We start from the raw sequence: 19641 nt of genomic DNA, 5'->3' as shown, positions 1-19641 counted from the left end.
ACTGTCTGACCAATGGTCCTTGAACTTTACTGCAGGGGTGTCCAATCTTTGAAAAAACAATAATCATGAAGACTATGCTTAGTTCATTTGTTCATTGAATCGGGTGTTGCACTGGGCTAAAACATAACATAAACATATACCCACAACCCCCACTAGTAGTATAGTCCTGTCAATATCTCGAAAGCGATTTACTGCACAAACATGGTATGAGACTTAAATTAAAGAAGAGGCTTTTACCATTCAGAAATTTCAGACAGAACAAATTTATGTCAGAGCATGCACAGTATACACAAACGTTACACAAACGTTACACTAAAATACAAACAAATTACAAAACACCTTGTTTATCTATAGCATTGAATATCTCAATTTCAAAGTCAAGAACCAACCAGAACTACTTTATATTTGAGCTCAAACTTGATGTCAACTTGTGTACACTATATGATAAAGATATCTACAGGCATTCAAATTCCCAAAACTGCACCCAGATGTCCTCAAGTGTCCGCAAATCTCACTAAATACAAAATATCTGCACATCTTTTTGTCCAGAATTTATCAGAAAAGCTTTTTTGATATAACATGCAAGAAAATTTACCTTCTCGTGTGTTTTATTCAAATATATAAGAGTATGTTTATATAAACCATCCCCAAAGTATTCATTCTGCAATGCAAAAGGAGCAATATTCCTAACTGTCCATTGCCTGAATATGACACATTATACCTTGTTGGATAGGGCAGGAACCCCGTACAAGAAGCATGCCATGTTTCACATTAGTTTAGCTCTGTAATTAGTAGCCAAGTAGTAATACCAAGTAGTTCAAGATGGCATTTGCTTTGGTATAGTCCCAGCAAAAACATAGTTTTCTCGAAAATGGCTGAAAAAGCTTCAGAAAGTCAGAAAACAGTCGTAGCGGGAGGCAACATTGGCTCAGGCGGTAAGAGCAGTTGCCTCATTGGCTCAGGCGTAAGAGCAGTCGTCTTGGAGTCGGAGGGTTGTCGGTTTGATCCAGCCCTGGGTGTGTGGAAGTGTCACTGAGCAAGACACCCAAATTCTCCTGATGAGCTGGATGGTGCCTTACATGGTATGGCCAATCGCCTTTGGTGTGTGAGTATGTGTATGAATGGGTGACTGAGGAGCATCAATTGTACAGTGCTTTGGGTAAAGGCGCTATATAAATGGCTACCATTTACCATAACCAGGTGGTTCCGGAAATATGTTGGCCGGACGTGGAATAAAAGTGAGCTAAGAATTCTGAATTGTATCTGATATTGGAACATGTTTTTTGACGCAGATCAATCATATCAAGGAATATGAATATGCAACAAATATATTCATATTCAATAACAAATAGAATATGCCTTTTATTGTCTGTGGCTAAATCAGGGTTGTAAACCGTAAGCATGACATGGGGGAGCCTGCTGTTTTATTTCCCTGCATTGCAAATAAGAGGCTGATAAGAATCTAAACTGCTGTTCTCACTTTCTCTTCAACAATCTGGCGTCACCGCTTTGTGGTTTTGTTGTGTTGAAGGTTTTTGTATGACATAAATATGAACGCAGCAATAATTTGAGATGTCGACAACTCAACCACAAGGGGGCAGAGTGGATGGGGTTAAACTATGCGGACATGTTGTGATTTGTGTCCACTTGCATTAAATTAAATGGCTGAGCTACACTGAGAACTCAGACTTTGTTCCTGTTCATGCACAGTGTTTTCCTGTCTTCCCCGTCATCTGGGGGAATAGCAGTTAACACAGTGGTTAGGGGAATTGACTTGTAACTCGGTGACTGAAGGTTTGATTCCCAGGTGGGATACTGCTAGTTGTATTCTTGAGCAAGGTACTTAACCTTTACCACTTCAGTAAACATGCAGCTCAATAAATTGATTGTATTAAGAATGTAAGCTGTGTAAGTTGCTCTGAGTAAGAGGTTTTGCGAAATGTCTATAAATCTGTGTAAATCTTTCATTCTTTGGAGGCATACACCATTGAACATTCACAAGATGTTTTAGATAGCTTCCCCTATCTAGCCCTTTGATATCACAATGCTATACACTCAACTGGATAGAACTTTCCAAATTTGCAGAATTGAGAAATTCTACATAAAAACATTTTTTTTTTAAATAAATTTGTAACTCAGTGCCTTTTGGCAAAGTTGTGTTATTGTGCCCAGACACTGTTCTAGTCCAGTCAGGACTGTGACACATTTCCACAATAAAATGCTCTTCAATGCTGTATATGTTAATGAACAAACTAAAATATTTCTTGGTTGTTTTTCCTCCCTTCCCTCCTTTCCTTTATAATTCACAATTTATTCTGTATTCTGCAGAAGATAGCAAAGTTAATTATGGAGATGGAATGATTCTGGAACTTAGGACTTAAAATAATAACACAACCTAACAGTCATTTAGGGAAGCCATATGGACTTACAATGGATAGACAAAGCTAGCCCTGCTAACCACCCTACTGCAGAGGACCCAGTAAAAGCTTTCCAATACTCTTACTACAACACAACTGGTCGAATAACTGAAGCTAAGGAAATCCCCTAAATTCCTAACAGACTAGTCAAGTTTCTAGCTGAAAGAGGCTGTCTCACAAGGAGCTGTCTCTTTTCTTCTGTATTGTCTGAAGTTGTATTTTGTTCTGACAATGCCTATTATGTGAATGCCTGAACTGGGCATGTTCAATCAGATTACAGTGCTTATGCCAAGGAATATTTTTTCCATGGAAATCGAATCACATACACTTAAGTCTGTAACAGAGATTATTTTTGTGATGGTTTTCAGGAGTTAAAAGGAGCTTGAGGAAAGCCAGGTGAAAAGGCTATTTGGTTTGGTGAGGCATGGCATTTACGTAAAAATGTAGGTAGCCTACAGTATTTTTTTGTCAATCGACTTTGAGCACAGCCAACTCTTTTATAACATTTCTCCCTATGACTGTATTGAATGAACTGCAAGTACATGTGCGTACTGAGTTGGGCCAGAATGCAAAAAACGTGAGGATTTCCTTTGGACACCCACCGGTTTAATGGGACGTTGTGAAGATTACATTTATAGGAGGAAATGAATAGATCTACTCATAGCCAGGTAATGAAAATGCAGGTGGTGCATGTGATTGGATAAGGGCACTTGCTGAGATGAAGAACTGGTAATTACAGTATTGTCCAAGTGTGATTTTCCAATCTGTTGAAGCCTGGATTTAAAAACGGAAAAGTTCTCCACGTTTTTATACTGGCTCTGGAGCAGCGTTTATCGTTTTAGTAGTCTAATTTTGTCTAAAGAGGGCATATGCTTATGCTGAGAGCCGTGGAGCTGAGGGCACCATGGAAACGGCAGCTGTAAGACCCCCAGTCCATTTAGAGGAACACCCCCCACCCCAGCATCCTGCTGTGTGTGTGTGTGTGTGTGCGCTTGCATGTGTGTGTGTGAGCGATACAGATGCACCTTTGTGAACAAGTGCCCCAGCCTCTGTGATCACTTCATTCCCACCGCTGTCTTCCTGATACCATTCTTTCATCAGCATACAGGGAGTGTTAAAAATATATTGGGTTTGGAACTGCTAAGCTATTCATCCCATGTCTTCTCCTTTTGCCCGGCCCGAGAGGGCAACATCAGCCCACATTAAATGTTGATGAAAGTGTGGAGGCATAATCTGCTGCGCAATGAAAAATTCATACTAGACCAAGGCCACTGTCTGAGGCTATTAGATTTATATGGAAATCATTACTGCCTGGCAGGGCAAACAATTGGTGTGGCTTTTGTTTTAAAACCGCGAAACAGCGACGCGACCTGCTGTTTGTGGGTCAGAACTACAACAAACCCCCTTCAACCTGCTTTCCTCTTTCCTCTGTGTGAATCACAGAGAACAGCAGTAAAGTTTCTATATTAACCAGTCTAGGAAGGCCACGATTCGTATTTATTGTAATTTTCTACTGTAAAAAAAGGAAAAGAGCCCTTTGCAAAAGTTTGGGAACCCTTTTGGATTATTCTATGTTGCTTTTTAAAAAGATTATTACTAAGGCCCAGACCCAGGTCATTTACTCTTTAGGGCTTCAATGAATCCAAGGCTGAAAGTCCATGACTTCTAAAGTACCCAACTGCATTGGCTGTTCTGTCTGGTGTGAACAACCATGGCTTCCTCTAAACAGTTGTCCAAGGATGTCAGAATGAAGATGGTTCATTCTGATGGTTCATTTCCACCAAGAAGGAGAAGGCTACAAAAGGCTACAAAAAACTCTCAATGTTTGAAACTACCTGTTTCAACTGTCAAACAAAAAGATTTCAGATAGAATGGCCCAAGACCTGGTGGGAAACACTCAGAAGAACCCACAGATCTCTGCTAAAGAGCTGCAAAAAAGTGTAGCAGACATGGGTCTAGCTGTTCACAGAACAACAATACAACATACTTTAAACAACAAAGACCTACATGGCAGAGTTGCCAGAAAGAACAAGCTCAACACAAAATTAAGCCTCTGAAGTATACAAAATAAAACATTGAGAAGCCTGAAGCCTTTTGGAACAATTAGGTGGGTATTCCAGTCAATGTATTCCAGTCAAAGAAAATGATCCAAAGCATACCTCAAAATCAGCTATGAGGTACCTCCAGGAAAGACAGATGATACTTTTGGAATGGCCACCACAGTCCCCAGACTTGAATATTATTTAAAATCTGTGGAGAGACCTCAAACATGCAATACGTGCAAGGAGGCTGAAGAATATTTTCCGAGTGTTCTGCCAGGAAGAATGGGGAAAAATTCCATAAGCAAGAATTGAAAGACTCTTAGCTGACTACAGGAAGCATTTACAAGTTGTTATAGTTTCCCGAGGAGGAGTAACAAAGTACTAAAATAAGGTTCCCAAACTTTTCTTTTTTTTTGCAGCATACACGCACACACACACACACACACACACACACACACATACTCACACACACACACACACACACACACACACACACATACTCACACACACACACACACACACACACACACACACACACATGTATTGACACAAATGGTACAAAAATACAAAGACCCCCTACTGGGAATGAACCAACTGTGAGTTCTTTATTTCCTCTGAAAAACACCAGCACAAAAACAGCGTCTGTGAATCAAACAATCAGAAATCACAAAGCATGAAAAGATGAATTGTGTCATGGAGAAAATGGTTAAGGTTTGATGTTCTCACATCTCTGGAAATGCAAGCTGTTAGGTATTCCTCTTTGCTCTCCCTGTCCAGTGGTTTTATCCTCATAAACACATTCAACAGAATCTTCGTTCTGGAGGCCTTAATGCCACATTAAAGTGTATATTATCACAAGCCAGGTCTCCAAGGGTCGACTCCAGCCGTCATACATAAGTTCCTGTAAACCGTCCCGGCTGATATACTCTCTCACTCTTACTATCCCCTTCCCTTTTTTGGTGATGTTTGTGTGTGTGTGTTCATTTAAATGTTTCTATTTGACTGGATTAGGAAGGATTCATTGTACCATGGGCTATGGAGACGGAGAGGAGGAGTGTTTCTTTCGTTCCTTGTTTCTGTTTTTGTTTCTCTTCTCAGAAACACCCCTTTGTTCTGTGAGATGTCTTAGTCAATTCAAGACCCTAGCCCCGTCACCCCCCTGACAAACACACACACACACACACACACACACACACCTCCCTCCTGTCATTTGAGGAGTGAATGCCTTCCCTTCCCCACAGTGGCTTTCATGGATTGGCCATGCCTTTCACCAGGAACAACAGAGGGCCACAGGGAAACCAATTACGTACGAGCTGTGCTGCAACCCACCTGCTGCACAGAATAGCCAACAATATTGAACTTAATGAAAAATGATTACAGCTCAGTCACAAACACAGCACCCTTCTCATTAGTGTTTTAAATGGAACAATATAAAACAAATGGAATGCATTATACTGATCACTTCTGCCTGGTGCCAGCCCTGTCCCTTCTTCAGACGACAACCAGCAATTTGGAGTATAATAATGATTACTGATGATATGGACTCCAGGGGAATGTGCCTATGAGAATTTAAAACAACAGTCAGTATTATAATAATGAGCGTGGTAGCAGGTATGATGGCAACGGGCTTGCCGACTACTGATTTTGGTATTGCTACGTTGCACCATTTCTGCGTTATGGATACCTTAATGGAACTAGCATAAAATACAAAGCTAACAGTTCTGTGAGAAGGGTTCCCAGGCTCGTCAATGCTACCGTTAGCCAGCATGATACATTGTTCTGTCTTGTTCAATGAGCCAAACTAGCTAATACCAGTATTTCATTTATTTTTACAAGTACGTACAGCATAGCTAGTAAGTAACTATTAGACCTAGCAACAGCCATTCTAATTATATTAGCTCAGTTAGCTAGCTAAGTTACGTAAATGTATTGCGTTTATCTTAGCTCTAACGTTACATACAGACAGTCAGTTTACATTCTTATGCTACCAAATTCTGTGTATGCTTATGATCTAACTTAGCCAAACGTTAGATATTTCTAGCTCTAGCCAAATGTATGTATTACAGTGAGTATGGTTAAATAATGCATTGTCATGCATACTAGCTATGAAAACAAAACCTTCGGTTGAGAACCTAGACTGTAGAAGATTGAGAATCAATAATTTATCGGCGTATAAGAAATGAGGAGTTTTCAGTTAAGCGTTTTATTTTTTAATGCGTATTTACAATGGCCTATCAACTATTAATTGAACCTCCTCCTCGGACAACTATAACAGCTTGTAAACATGATAAGCACAGTAGGCATTACATGGCTGTAGCAGTCAGAGATCTGTCCTGATACCTTGATGGAGAGCAGGCTGATGCTAGCATTAGGGCTGATCAATTTAATTTCCTGTCTTTTGAGGCTTTCAGCAAATGCAATATAATAATAATAATAATAAGCTTCAAAAATGGTTTGAACTAAACATGCAAACTTAGTATGATCATTTTTAACTGCCTCCAGTGTGTGTGAAAGAAAGAGAGATGGGAGAGCAGTTGAGTGTGTCAGAGAGAGAGAAAAGAGAGATATTCCTCAGCTCTGTTCTTTACAGTAGGTGGGATAATTCTGGGATATACTTCAAATGCATCATGGGTCTCTGAAACGATGAAAGTGCTTAGATTCTGTGCATACGAAACACCCTGAGACCAATAAATCACAGGACTGACTCCTCTGGCGTCCTGTCACAGACACTGACATTTGGCATATTAAGGCTTGGTGAATATTACAGGAAAATGAGGGGGCAGTGTGCCATATGGATGCTTCCCTTCACTGCTGCTCTGGCTTGTTTTATGTTTTTCAACAAATCTTACCCCAGATTTTACTATTTTTCTTCCAGTTTGTTGCATCTGGGGATATTCATAATCTTGTTCCGTTGCTTTGTTGTCCTTGCAGAGAGCTACCAGCCTCTGCTTCTTTATAGCGACAGGTCCAACAGTTGAGCTGTGGTATTGCCCTGGAGGAGTAGACATAAAACATATTGGGGAAAACAAGGAGGTTGTTTGAATCCCTCCCTCTCTGAATGACGCTACAGCCAATTACAGCCAACGTGGCCCACCCACACACTGGAACCCAGATCCATGGCAGGGAGTCACCTACCAAGACCAGCAGTTCTTGTTTTCAATTTATTTTCCGATCTGTGCCAATCTGCCAATCAGCAGATCTCTTTGACATGTCCAGTACGCTATAACACGCTATGTCTAATTCAATCAAATTTAACCACATCTCAGGCCATATTCATACAGCAGTCATATGGAGTAGTCAAGGAGGATGGCCAATAAGCAGGTATTTGCAAGTTTAAATCAAAAGCAGTTCACCGTAAGCAAAGTTCTTGGCCAATTTCTGCAGGATCCAAACCTTTGGTTCAAAACATAAATCTCCATGACAATTCTAAACTGATATTATCTGGTTATAGCTGGTCTGTTGCTGTTCTTAGCTGGTCTGTTGCTGGTCAAAGCGGGTAAGGTCTGTGGCTGGGCAATGCTTGTTAAAGCTGGTGTAAGTAAGCTGGTGGACTCGCTGACTAGTGAATAGCAGGTTAAGCTGGTCCACCATCTAAAACCAGCTGCTAGAAGTGTCAAAAACAAAGCATAAACCAATTTGAACAGGATAGGTTGGTTTAAACTGAACTTTTCAACAGGGTCTTTTGCCTGTGTGTGTGAGAGAAAATATTTTAATGAATGTGTGTATTTTCCTGCCTGTGAATATCAGTTACATTTCACTACAGGTTGTGAAGCTAGAGAGTTTAAAATAGCTTACAATTCTGCAATGTGCCCCCACCTTAAATCTATTGAATATAGGCTGTCTGCTGGCTAAATACAAAAGTATATTTGGTCAGAAGGTTCAGCACCAGTCCTGGTGATTTATCCCTGCATGAGATAAGTGCCAGGCTTGCCTGCAGTAAAAGCTAATGTGTGATTTATGCATACATGCTAATGCATCCTGCATTATGTTATTTTGAAGCCAGCACTAAACAACCTTCAGGCTCTGAGTGAGAGCTGAGACTGAGAGTCAAGGTAAAAATGCAGTGGGTTTATCACCAGTGCAAACAGGTGAAGCTGAAATCGGTTCCTGTTTTTAATCGTGCATATTTTCAATCATGAAACCTAGTTTCAGAGGAAAGCAAATTAATCATTTTAAATCATTGTCATATTTTATAATTGTAAATTCAGATAATAGAGTTGGTAAAATATGTAATAGCTTGCATCTATCCGGTCATCTGTACTATTGTTAATGGGGCTGTATCCTTCACGAATGTTCATGCCATGAGTCAGTAGGGGGCAGTGTTTCACTGCACTTTTTCTGTGTCAGGCGAGTGAGGGGGGGGGGTTAGACATTGTTTGTCTTTTTGTTTATGGGTTTATTTTGTCCAAATAAAAACATCTAGCATATGAAAATACATAGTTAAAACAATTCAATGTGATAGTCAAATATATAGCCACAGCTGGCCATTATCTGCTTCTCCCGCAAATCTCAGTTGTAAACATGTCTGACTGCTACTTCATGAAGATAAAGCACTTGTTTTTGTCTTATTGACTTGTAAGCATGTGGCATAAACATGTATTGATCAGATATGATTTATGCCGCTGCGCTTTGTTTTAGGTTTGTGGCGGTGTGTCAGATGACCACTTTGTGTGTGAGTGAATGTGACCTTACAGGAGGATTGGAGTTGTGCATTACACACCAGAGGGGACTGGTGTCATATCTAGAATAGATTTCCTGATCACACCACTGGGACCTGGGCATGCTCTTCCAGTCTGTGAAATCACCGCAGCCTCAAAACTGGAACAAACTTTTGATTTCATCAATAATTTTTTCAAAAGGCCCTCGGGAATGAAGATTCACTGTGTTGTTCACATTGGCCCTGCACAAAAATAAGGATTTAATTGGAAAGAGCAGTCTCTACAAATGAAAGGGAGCGGGAGAGAGACAACAATGAGCAGACAATTGACGAGGGTATTGGGAGAAAAAACCTAGTTGCCAAAAGAAGACTCAGTGAGCACTTTATTAGGTATTCATTTGACTTTGACATTTTTAGACTTATTAAGTCTTCTGCTGCTGTAACCTATCCACTTGGAGGTTTGATGTGTTGTGTGTTCAGAGATGCTCTTCTGCATACCACTGTTGTAATGTGTGGTTATTTGCGTAACTGTCACTTTCCTGTCAGCTTTGACCAGTCTGGCACTTCTCCTCTGACCTCTTTGATTATCACTGGATGTTTTTTTGTTTTTTTGCACCATTCTCTGTAGGCTTGTGTGTGAAAATCCCAGGAGATAAGCAGTTTCTGAGATACTCAAATCACCCTATCCGGCACCAACAGTCATTCCATCATGTTTCTTCCTCTTGACCATGTCTGCATGCTTTTATGCATTTAGTTGCTGTCACATGATTGGCTGATGAAATATTTGCATTAACAAGCTGGTGTACAGGTCTACCAAATAAAGTGTGGTCAGTGTAGGATGAGATAGACACAGATGCACTTTCTTCAGCTTTGTGCAATATTTTTGGAAATATTTTTTAGTCAACTATTAATGCCTAAATTAAAATAAAATTAAAATATACCATGTCTGGTAGAGTAATATCAATAAAACATGTTTGATTTGAACTGAAAGTGGGACTTAGAGGTAGAGATGGACAGAGAGTGAGTGAATTAAAAGAACAGGGGGGAGAGAGGGACAGAGGACGATACATAAAGCAAATTAATATTAAACATGCACTCACTGGTATATTGTTTCCTTACCTCAGTGCATGGTCAGGCAGCCCTGCTCAAACTGTAGTATGGCAGAGCCACATTTATTGGTTTCATTTGAGGATTTATGGGTCTTGTTTACATCCTTCTCCTCCCACTGGAATTTCACAGTCAAGAGAGCGACCATGAATTCTAAAACATTCACTTCTGAATCGAATGAAAAACCTCTCAATCTGAAAACAGACACATATCCTTGGGGTGGAGAGACATATGAGATGATTTGCATGCAGAGAAATTTCGAGCTGAGAAATTCTGCATTTAATTCTCGCAGCAATGGCAAGCAGAACGGCAAGCAAGACAACCATTTCACAGATCTGCCGACAGATCTCCCAAAGTGGAAAACAGAAACTTTACTCTCACCAGCTTTAAACATTTCATATACATATCAATGAAAAATATGTATGGTATTATGGTGCCTTTCAAGTAATAGCTAAACAAGCTATTATTAAACTATAGGGAAATGTATTTAAAAATGAAGCCAGACACCAAAGATACTGTTGGAATATGTTTCTGATTTATTGACATCATAATTAAATTTTTCATGTTACTTTATTTTAAAATATCGTGCAGCGTAGGAATAGGGGGAGCAATGCATAAAGCTGGTTGGTGGTTGTGGTTGGAGGCTGACCGCTTTTCACGGATTTTCCAGAACCACAAAGGTCTTTGGCTTTGGAGTGAAACACGATCCTCACTCAAAGAGGGGTCCCCCTGGGTGCCACAGCGCTTCTGTTTCTCCACATCAGCATCCATATCCAGCCTCAAACTATACCCAACGAAACAGAGAAATAATGAGCTAAGGCAAGGTCTGGACGACCAAGAAAATGTTCACATATAATGGCCTGAGAGCTGGTGAGAAATGCTCAGAAGAACCCACCCATAACTGCAAAAAATCAGCAAAAAGGTGTCGCAGACACGGGTGTACAGTAGCTGTTCACAGGACAACAATACAATGTACTTTAAACAACAAAGACCTACGTGTTGCCAGAAAGAAGCCTTTCCTACGACCTCAACACAAAATTATGCATCTGAAGTATGTAAAAGATAACATTGAGAAGACTGAAGCCTTTTGGAACAATGTGCTTTGGACTGACAAAACCAAAATTGAACTTTTTGGTGACTACCAAAGAAGGTATCTTTGTAGAGGAGAACACCTTGCCAACTGTTAGCATGGAGGTGGATCCATTATGCTTTGGGGTTGTGTGGCAGCTGGGGCCACAGGAAATATTGTGCGAGTGGAAGAAAGAATGGATTCCACCAAATATCAAGAGGCTAATGTTCAAAGGTCAGTCTATACATTAAAGTTGAAGAGAGTTTGGATATTCCAGCAAGACAATGATCCAAAGCATACCTCTGAATCAACCATGAAGTACTGCCAGGAAAGATAGAGGAAGGTTTTGGAATGGCAACCACAGTCCCCAGATTTCAATATTATTGAAAATCTGTGGAGAGATCTGAAATATGCCGCACATGCAAGGAGGCGGAATAATATTTCTTTATAAATCTTTAAGTAAAAAAGGCTCATGAAGACTTAAGTTACAGTATCTGATACTGTTAATAAAATCATATTATACCCAATGAAACACAGAATGAATGCAAAATACACAATTGCCAAATGCTGTGCCTGCACTGTAGTTAAGGGGAAGCAAACTGTTGTCTCTGTTCATATATCACTCTAATTGCATGTTTCTGAACCTGAAATTCAATAGGTAAAAGCATACCTTTTGACTATTAGTAGGAAATTCAAGCAGTAATATATACCCTTGATGTTGACTGAAAACAGTTGAGTCAGTGAACCATTCAGTATGTTTGGAGCTGATGATTATCATTGATCATATGTCATTACCAGTAAAAAAAAGCAGGAGTACCCGCAGGCCCCCATAAATAGGGAATCTGCTATTTAACTGCTTAATTAAATTAGCCTCTGGAAAAATAAGACTGAAAGTGTTTGACTTTTGGGAGTGTCCTTAGCTTAATTTATTCAGTGATTTTTGAAATATTACCATAAATGCAATGGTACAAGGGACTATGCAGGCTAGTGGATCAATGGCCCGTTCTGGCCAGGTTCAGGACTGCCCGAGCGGGTAAGGTTTTGTCGGATTTCATCATGATAAACGGCAGAGGAATGTAATGGGGTCCTTTGAGACAGGCTCCCAGCGGGTTCCCTTCAGGCATGTATCTTCCCTCAAAGGCCAGGGGTCCAAACAACGCTGACGAAAGACATGCATCAAAGGCCTCGTCCCATTCATTCACCCGTTCACCTGCGACCCCTCCTCCACCACCTCACCTGTCACCGTCCTTTGTAAACGCATGCCAGACCGGTGTCCGTGTCAGGCTGGCTGAGGCTGGCGGTCCGTGCCCTCCTCGCCATCCTGTCCAGGTGTTCCCCTGGCTGGCAGGTGTGCCGATCGGCTGGGCTGATAGGACGGGCCGCAGACGGGGCCGCAGCCCTGCTGACGCGTGGGCCTGTCAGTGTCTCTGTCAGGAAGGACCTGGGGGAGGCTCTGACAGCGCGTCAGTCGTCACCGGGCCCTCCAAAATAACACCTGGGCAAGAGGGAGAAGCAAGTATGGAAAACACTGGGTTCTATATGGAGTATAAAGCCAGAGATGGTGGCCTTTCTGCTAGGAAACTTGTCAAAGGTATGCAGTCTGTTGAAGCAGACAGGAGGAAGGATTCATGTTCCAACTTTTACACACACACACACACACACACACACACACACTCACACACACACAAATACACACACACACACACACACACACTCACACACACACAAATACACACACACACACACACACACTCACACACACACAAATACACACCCACACACACACACTCACACACAAACAAATACACACCCACACACACACACACACATACACACACACACATGCACACGCACACATGCACACACACATGCACACACACACACACACACACACACACACAAACGCACACATACACACACTCACACACATACATACACACACACGCACACACATACACACCCACACACACCCACACACACACACATGCACACACACACTTCACAGACAAATATACTGTACAGATCTTTGCCAATTATCACAACAGACGATTTTGTACCCAGTGTCTGCTGATGTATTTGCGTTGCACACTTTAGGCAGTCATGGAATGCAAAGCATTTATATGGGGACTAAATATTTATTTCAAAAGAACTAAATAACGAAATAACTTTATTTCAGATTAGGTCAATTTAGGGGGGGACTATGCATAAAATGGCTGTAATTCCTACACAGATCACCCAATAAGGAAGCAATACCCTGAAATTTAAGTTGGCAGACTGGACTAAAACTTCATATTCATGATAATTAATTATATTTGAAATGATACAAATACACATAAAGGAACGTGACATAGTAGCATGATTTAGATGTCCTAGTGTGTTGAAAAGGATTGTGATCTCAGGAGGCCTTGTGAGCAGAACCAGCCATTCTCCAGGTTATCAGAGATGGTAAATGGTTGGCATTTATATAGCGCCTTTATCCAAAGCGCTATATAATTGATGCCTCTCATTCACCCATTCATACACACACTCATGGTGATCAGCTGCCATGCAAGGCCCAACCAGCTCGTCAGGAGCATTTGGGGGTTAGGCATCTTGCTTAGGGACACTTCAACACAGCCTGGGCGGGGGATCGAACCGGCAACCCTCCGACTGCCAGACAACTGCTCTTACTGCCTGAGCCATGTTGCCCCGAGATGAGCTCTCGACCAGCCAGACCATTCACCACACTGAATAGGGAATACAAACCCTATAGATAGCTCTCAGGACACACACAAGGAATCAAGTAGACCAGGGATCATCAAATCTGGAACTTGAATCCAAATCCAGCCCTCGTTTCATTTTCTTCTGGGTAATTAACAGAACACTGATTGGCCAGACTGGCTTCACACCCAACTCCCCGGTAAAGGGACCTTGATGTGGTGATCACTGATGCAGACTGAGAGTCATGGTGTTATTGTTCATAAACACACTGAAATGCGTGTTTCTTAACAGCAAAGCTAGCGCTTGCTCTTCCGGTCATGCATCATTAAAAGACAGGGTGTCAACATCAATTTCACTTCTGCTTCATTTTAGGGTTCACGCGTTTCCTTCACGCAATAATCCAAGGCTGCAGTGGGGGTGCAATGAGGCTGCACAGACATGTGCCTGGCCTGCATTAAGTCAATAAGTCAGCTTTGACCTCTCAATCATCAGCTGAAATGTGCTGTAACCCATGTCCATACAGGTATTTGCAGGTCAAAGCACGTGATAAACTATTACACTATATCGAGCATGATCCATGACAGAGACACTTTTTCACCTGGTCACTGTTAACTTTCCCTGGAAGTAGATTTATCAATTATGGGAATAATGTTCATAATATTGTACTGTAGCAACAGACTAGACTGTGTTTCTTGCATGGATAACTAAGAATAGGTCAATAACTCAGATCATAAAGATTAAATTACAATAGAACATTCAAGGCAGCTGGGAAGGAAACCGTTCAAGACTAACACATTCAAAGCTGCTGCATCAATATACACACATTAAAATAATTAATTTTGTGTCCAAACATGTGACTTTATTTTACATTAAATTAACATATGAAATCAGGTGTAATCAGGATCCCATTAGAACATTTTTTTTTTTTTTGGCTTTCCAAACTCCTTTTCATTTAGTTGCTATCTTTGGTTAGTTTTTTTCATGGTCTGTCTTCATATAAACCACTGATATTCATGATACTGTACTGTATTATTAACTTTTGTTTTCACATTCTGATCGTATTTATGAACTGAAAGTGATTTGTTTTGGTTTAATGCTTGCATTTTTTGCATCAAGCTTGACATTGACATTTCCGTACGCTGGTAATAAACTCCATATGCTTCATATAGTGTTCAGTTGACCACTGTATAAATCTCAGATTCTTATCTCTGAGGTTCTACTTTATATAACATGAATCATATTTAAGTCATGAAATTGCTGAGACATTATTTGTCTTTTCATACTCATTACTACATTATTTTTTGCTTCATTACTGATACAATAAAATCCTTGACCTGCAATGAGGGTTTATTAACACAGAGAGCCAGGGTTTTAGCATCACTGGACAGGAACATTAACCAGTCACTTAGTATAAGATTTGTAGCACAGAAATGTACCATTATAATGCAGCCGCAGTGTTCAGCTTCCAAAATGCATAAAATATCTGAAGGACACAGAGTCTTAAGTCTGGTGGGGAGTTTCCATCCAAGACAAACTCCCGAGACATGTGGTGTTGATTTCCAACGTGAATCGGATTCTCGGAGGTTCAAATCCAAATTAATTTAACCTGTGGGACCGAGCGTTGGTGAATACGCCTCTGATGTGCTACCCGCTGACCTCACAGGTCAAAAGGCAGGAGCAGGATGAACAATATTACATTTCAGAGGACAAGACGAATACTGCGGAGATACAGTGTTCTGGGGGAGGTACTTAAGGGCCGGGTGCAGGTGGAGTGCACACAGTGTACTCTCCTGTGACCTGCGGCCACTGAAGAGTGAGTCACTCATCCATATGAGAGTACAACACCCCACAGCATAACAAAACCTGTAGTCATCTTCTACTCTCACTGCCACCCACGACAGAGGGGTACAATACATCTAACCACTATCCATCACTAACCACCTGTAGCCTTATATTAGATTTAGTAGAGTAGTGAGCGATTTAGTAGGTACACCTGTACACCAGCTTGTTAATGCAAATATTTAATCAGCCAATCATGTGGCAGCAATGTGGACGTGGTCAAGAGGTTCAGCTGTTGTTCAGACCAAATGTCAGAATGAGGACGAATCTCAGTGATCAGGCCAGTTAATGACACTGTGCAGGGCCTTATGTTGAACAGACTGCACAATCCTTTCAGATGAGGGAGGGCAATACAGCACAGTGTACAGTGTGGGTGTGTGTGGGGGGGGGGTGTGTGTGTGTGTCTTTGTGAGGGATGCAGGAGAAGGCGGGGTTGGGTACGGGTTGGTGGGACATCAACACCTGATAGTACTGCACAGTCAAGAGCCATTAATAAGATATACAGGAGTATTACTTCACAATTTGGAACTATGCGTCAGGTGTCAGGTTAAAGTCCGCTACACTAAGATATTCCATTGCATGTAAATAGTCATTAAAAATAACACCTTAAAACATACAGATAAACATTGATCAATCATTTGAAGTGTTAGAATCATATTTGAATTTGATAAACAGCACATTGTAGCGTACAATATCCATGTGTTTCCATAGTGACTGTCCGTTTCCTCCACCCCACCAGTTTATTAGCCTCTAAATTAAGTGTGGTGCGGTGTTTTCTAAGACACAAGATCCCAGGCCTGAATCTGTTATTTCATTAGGCTCTCTATTTGTGGGAACAAGCAGCACACAGCATCTCAGAGTGAGCTGCTATTTCCACTCTGCTCACTCTAACAGACCAAACAGACTCTCCAACAGTTATGGCCTACGTCCTGGTGATGTCCCCCAATGACATGCCCCAGTGACGTCTCACAAGCCAGCTCCTCTGCATCTCATTTACTTTCACACTGGCGTCAGTCTACAATTCTTCTGATTGCAACGACTACAGCCCCACACAGCCCCACACAGCCCTGATCCTGGAGGTCCGTAATGAGTCATTACATTTCAGTTCAATAAAAATGCATGAATGCTTTCTTCACTGCAGTAGTTTAACTTGTGGGGGAAGTTATGTAACGCAGGAGCTCAAAATGATGACCTTTGTACAGCAAACTGTTCCGTGTTAATTTACCTCTCACAGTGTGTAAGTCTATTAGGGATACATGTATGTTGTCAGAGTTGATCTTATGCTGAACATTTTACTCCCCCCCCCCCATCCCCACAAACTTCTCTTTTGCACCTGAACAGTATATTTATCTGATGTTGTACACTTGTGTGCTTAAGTACGTATATATCCTCCTCTTTACAATTGTCTGCAATATCAAAGGCATCATTTGACAAATATCCTAAACGAAATAAGACAGCGAGTCTTATTAACATTGTGCTGTGTTTACACCAGCCTGATTTAAGCTGTGTCTCAAGATGGCTGTCCTGACTCAGCCCACGGGTGACCTCAGCAGTCGTATGCCCCGCCCTCCCATCACATGGTCTAATTAGGCAACATGAAAACTGGAAGGCTTGTCCTCGGTGAATTAGGACTCTGGAAGTTTTCCTTCACACATGATTCCCATAAATGAACAAAGTTGGAGAAATGTCTCCAAACTATTTCAAGTGCCAAACAGCTATGCAATGGAGATAAAAGAATGGAAGAAAATTAATTTCATAACTGATATTTTTATTGCGCAACATTGTACTGAAAGAAGTTGTTACAGATGCTTGAGCATAGAAATGTGTGCTTTATTGTGAACGTATTGTGACCTCTTCTGAGTTCATATAATACAGTACAGTTAGCATTAGCACAGTTGGATTTCACATTAGTGTTCACCATACTGAAATCGCCATGAGTGGGTCAATATTCAGACCCTGAAGATTTGATTGTTTTCAAAAAATACATTTGAAAGTTGAAGTAGTGTGGCTATAGGTGGTGAGTTTGAAACTTAAGAACAGAATTTACATAATGCATCTATAAGCTTTGCTATTGGATTTGCAAGTTTCCGGTCCCACAGAGACCACCTGAAACAAATGCATGCATTCTAAAATATCACAGCTTCCAAAATCAACAAAAATTCTAAAGCAGCCTTCACTGAAATGAATGATAAAAAGGGTGATGTAGTTATGTTCAGTATTAGAAAAATTGGTTTGTTTAAATAAACCAAATTTCTAAATCATTGGTAATTACTGTCGTTCTGTTTTAAGTCCTGAAATATCATTGGAATGTCAGTTTGCAAATGCACCATTTTAAAATTGAGGTTAACTACGATTAAAATCAGCATCAATATTTTGCAGAAAAGTAGGTTGTTTAGACGGATTGAGACATCAGCATAATTCAAAGAAGGAAATTGCTTTCCAAGTACCAGACTGGAGTTTGACTGTCTTTAAGGCTGCAGTTGTATGTCATTTCCAGGAGAGTCTCCTACTAAATTCACCCGCACTGCCGTTAGATTTTCCTATTGAATGCCAGAAGATGCCAGAAACTATTATTAAGGTACTTGGACTCCATGTTTTATGTCATAAAACATTTGGTCATCACGCAACGTTGGAGCTGAGCTCACAGGCCAGTGTTTCTGACCCAGGGCTGTTCCAGGAAGTAGCCTCATTTCTTGTCTCCAGCCCGTGGGCGGAGGAGGAGATGGAGGGTTAGATCTGGAGAAGAGAAGGAGCTTTTGACAGCTGCAGCTGTGGAGCGAGTCATTTGTTTCATTTACACATTTTTCTGAAGTTATATATTCCTTCATTTGTTCATTTTTCCGGTAATGTCACTAAAATTTGTTTGTACTTTATCTGGTCCCTATTTAGATTTTTGTGTTTACAGACTGAGTGATTGAAGAGTCAAACAGATATTTATTTGCGAGTTAAAAAAGATATTCACAGATATTTTAAATTTAATTCAAGAATATTAGAATTGCATGCTGTCATGTACAACAGACATATTCTGTTTTTTTTTTACATGCTCTGAAAACGGCAGAAACATTCAATATGAGCAAGAACTCTCAGAGAAACAATCATTCTGACAGTGAAGGCATCACCTGACTGTGTGCAGCAAATCATTTATCATCCCAGACCACCAAAACTGAATGCAAAGTCTCAAAACCTCCCTCTGTAGTTCTGCAGGAGCGTGGACTCCTTTGTATTTGCTTTTTTAGCTTGTCCCTCAAACCCCGGCAGTATTTCAGCCAAAAACATTTTCAGTAAACCCACATTTTCAAATTAAATAAGATTTAATCCAGGCTGGCAACATATAAAAGGCCCTTGCTTGTCTTTATTGTAATGTCACGCAGGAAAATATCAACAAATCTTTGTTAACTAACTCTCAGTTTCATCAGGCACACGGTCTCTTGAAGCAGAAACCTTTAACTGTGTTCGCTCCTGTTATGGCTTGCAGGGAAACAAAGTATATATATTTGTGAAACAAAATCCTGTTTGGCAAGCTAAAATTAAATCCTTATTGCTTTTGGCTCTTTTCTCTTTATGCATATTTATGTGGCATGCTTGTCCTGAGCTGAAATGTACCACGCGTCAAATGTAATTGTTTTTCTCTGCGTTAAGTTTACCCTTGTGGGAAATCAAATGTACTAAATGTATCTGAATGTGTCAGTTACTGACAGATATGGGCCATGACAGTTCAGAGAAAAAATATTTTTTCTCTTTGTTTAGTTCCGTGCTATATTATATATGCTCATTCTAGCCCTCTATAAGCCAATTCTGTGGTCTCACACG

Source organism: Conger conger, chromosome 17 (genome assembly GCF_963514075.1).
Source record: "Conger conger chromosome 17, fConCon1.1, whole genome shotgun sequence".
NCBI classification, from domain to species: Eukaryota; Metazoa; Chordata; class Actinopteri; order Anguilliformes; family Congridae; genus Conger; species Conger conger.
Note: the sequence above shows the minus strand (reverse complement) of the source record.